This window comes from Octodon degus, unplaced genomic scaffold, assembly GCF_000260255.1.
Source record: "Octodon degus isolate 3935 unplaced genomic scaffold, OctDeg1.0 scaffold00028, whole genome shotgun sequence".
NCBI lineage: Eukaryota > Metazoa > Chordata > Mammalia > Rodentia > Octodontidae > Octodon > Octodon degus.
Window position 1 is genome coordinate 8,229,619 of NW_004524604.1, and position 3,942 is coordinate 8,233,560.

Below are 3,942 nucleotides of genomic sequence, written 5' to 3' on the forward strand. Positions count from 1 at the left end.
ATGGGTGTTACACATAGGTGCTGCAGATACAGCAGTCCCAGCATGGGAAGTGTGTTCAGCGAGGGAAAAGGCCTTTCCTCACTTTCTAAGGTGAATCATGATTGGTCCAGGCAGGGCCTGCAAATTTTTTCTGTACAGGGCCTAACACTGTAGTAAAAATACTTGTATGTTGGGCCACACATGGTCTCTGTGCTGCTGTTTTTCTACAATCTTTTAAAAACATAAAGGTACAAGCTCAAAGGAGTAGGCATGCCTGTAATTCAGCACTTGGGAGATTGAGGCAGGAGAACTGCTGTGAGTTTGAGGCCAGCCTGGGCTACACAGTGAGTTCAAGGCCAGCCTGCATGACACAGTGAGATCCTGTCTCAAAAACAAAAAAACAACAAAAACCAAAAAACAGGGTAATAAAAAACTGCACCCCCCAAAAAAAAGAATGCAAAAGGTAAAAAATAGAAACATTCTTAGCTGTGAACTGAACAAAACAAACAATGGGCTGGCTTTGATCAGTGTGTGAGCTTTAATGTGTTGGCTGCAGTTTGGGTCTTCCATTTGGCAAGTGAGTGGTTTAAGTCACACAGTCAGGGTCTAACCAGTGCATCAGAATGGGAAATCTGGGGAGAAATTTAACTTGCTATTAAAGAGGTGCATGAAAAGAATGGTCTTCCTCTGTGGCTGTGTAGGGAATGTGTTCTGTGTGTGCTACCAGAAGGCCACATTGAGAAAGCAAACCCAGGAAGAAAGTCAGAACTTGAAGACAGTGATATGGAGAGGAATGAGCCAGGGTCTTTGATTACATTATCAAAGAATTACCCTATATAGTCATTCATACATGCTGTCAACTTGAGAAGTTAAAAACTTAACTAAATAGGCTCAGCAATTCCACACCCTAGGGTGTCAAGGCCCCCACCCTAGAGTGACTCTTCACTTAAAGGTTATAAAAGGCAGTTGAGGAAGGATGGAGCACTCAGGCCTTTTCACCTTGGATATTATCTCTTGGCTTCTACAGCTTCGGCCTCCAGGCCCCCCTCCTTGGATCCTTCAGCCTTTCGGTGTAGACTCATCAGCCTTCCGTCACAGACTCTTGGGCCCCCTGATACAGAACTTGCACAGAACACTGCAGTGAGCTCTAGACCTTGGATTAAATCCTTTAGTCTCCAGTGTGCAGACACCCTCTGCACACTTCTGCATTCAACTCTGGGCCTGACCATCATAATTTCTTATACATTTGTACATCTTGTGTTATATCTGTTCCTCTAGTAAAACCCTGACTGATACACCCTAGAAACCTGGGATACAAAATAAGAGAATAGTTTTATACTTATTTTATAAGAGTGGTTATAAGACAAGTAAGATACTTTTTTCTTAAACTTCCTGGGTTGCAATGGAAAGCAGCCTCACTACAGTCAACAGTATGTTTCGTTCACATGGTAGGTAGCTTTGTGAGTTCAAAGGCGCCAGACTGAGGTATCAGCTCTAATTTTTTTTACATCAGAGGGACCAAGAATAACGATTTGACTGGATAAGGAAGTTAATATTGTATGGGCACAGTAATCTACTGAGGACTAGGGATTATTTTTCTATGGCAAAGGGGCGTTTTCATAGAGATGAGACACTGAAGTGTCCCAACCTTCCACCATGCTGCAGCTGTACAAGCTCATGTGCAAGGGGTTTCCATGGTCTTTTCTTGTGGTCATTTGGATTCGCTCTCTCCATTTTTTTAATGTTTTTAAAAAAATTTTTTATTTATTTATTTGTGTGTGTATGTGTGTGGCCAGCTCAGCCCACCAGGGGGCAGGGCTGGCTGGCATGTGGTGCTGGGGGATTGAACCGTGGTCCCTGTGCTTTGCTAAGCTTCTTCTAAGTAGGTGCTTTAGACCACTGAGCCATCTCACCAGCCTGCTCTCTCCATTTCTTATTTCCTTTAGGTACTAGAACTATTCCTCTAAATCCTTTGCAATGTATTTTTGCAGTTTTCATTCAGGTAGAAAGAATCTATTTCTTCTTCCTAATATTAGCCTTGTTTTAAAAATGTAATGTGGGTGACAGTGTGCCAGTTGTTTGGGGGTGGAGTAAAAAAGGTTATCATGTTTCTGTTCAATATCCTTGCATTCCCATTACTTGCTAGGAAAAGGAACACATGCCCCAGATAACTCATGCTTTGCTTAACACCAGGGTTAAGATTTATGCAACAGATGGGAAGCCAACCATTACCTCAGGTTCCAAACTTGCCTTGCTGAGCCCCCCTAGACTTGTGAACCCCCACCTATTTAGGAGAAAAATAAATGCTTGCCCTTAAAGCTCGTTAAAAAAAAATTCAAGGTATTTTATACTTTAAAAATTCTATCTAGATTCTAAGCTAAGAGTAGATGTTTTCCTATTGGGAAAAAAATGGGCAGAGTCCTTGAAACAATTTGTGTCTGGATCTAAAAATGCAAGGCCTAGAGAGAGTGCATGGTTTCCCCTCTCAGCCACAGCCCTTCTTTCAGACACCCATATCCTGTCTTCAGATAAGGGTCTTCAGGATGATTGACAAAATCAGTATCTGCATTCTACGAGGGAAATCCCACCCCTAATTACTCAAATGTTATACTCTGCCACATCCAACACAGCTCTTGAATCTCCTGGGGGTAGGATAGTAGAGGATGAAGAAATGGACACAAGAGTCAGAATGTAGAAGGCTGAGGTCAGGTGGAGCTTCCTCTGCTGGTGGGAAAAAAAGAATCACCCAACAACTATAGCGAGTTTATTTATACACTTGGGAGGTTGATGTCAGGCGAAACCTCTCTGCCTAACAACTTGTTCGCCTGGCTTACCTCAGGCATTTTGAATTCCCCAAGCTGGAACACCTTGTTTATGTGGCTTGCCTCAGGAGTTCTATGTTCTGAAGGTTGGGCTTGCTTTAGTCCCACATGTGTGATTGATCTCAAGGTTTAGACACTCCCCACAATACTTCTTGCAGGAAAAGAACACCAGAACATTACAGGGCCATGATGGCAAATCCTTTAGAGATCGAGAGATCCCACTGCAACCCAAAACCCAGTTATTTATCACAAAGCGCCAACCTGAATATTGAGATATTAGTTTAGAAAAAAAGCAAATATACATAAATATCTTTTACACTTCTTTTTTAATATATCAGGAATTGAACTCAGGATCTTGTGCTTGCCAAGCAGTGCTGTGCCACTGAACGATACCCTTGGTCCAACACCTTTTGTGTTAAAAGAAAAACAGTAAGAGAGCGTTCAAAGATGCAAATGACTTTATACCAAAAGGTAAAAGCTTGCATCGGCATGCTTTCACACAATGTGACACACAATTGCTGTTGTGTGCATGCTGATAATGTGTCAAAGCTGGGCTCACACTTCATTAGTCAGAGAGCAATGTTTGCAGCACCAGCTCATCCGATAAAGACACTGACACAGCTCCACTTTCCAAGCATGTGCACTCAGCTCCAGAGCCCACTGAAAGGGCTCCGTGTGCTCACTGCACATGCTATGCAGGGCTAAAACAAGGCCAACCCCAAGAACATGAAGCACCTGCGGTGAGCCACATAAACAACTGTTACAGGGGACCTTCTAGAAAACAAATAGAAGCAACTATTACAAAAGGAAAACAGTTTATCACCCGAGGAGCAATAAATGAAACTTCTGTCACTTACAGATGATTTTAGTGGTCTATTTCACTTTAGTTTTGGGGTAGTTTTATATTATAATGATATTATATACCTGGGAGGGAAAATTTGTGTTACGCTCAAGTGATCGCAGTCTATATTCCCTTATAAAAAAACCCCTGCATGTGTTTTAAATTTAATTTTTTTTTATTGTTATTTATTTGAGAGAGAGAGAGAGAGAGTGAGTAGTGTGTGTGTGTGGCCAGCTCAGCCCACCAGGGGGCAGGGCTGGCTGGCATGTGGTGCTGGGGATTGAACCGCGGTCCCTGATG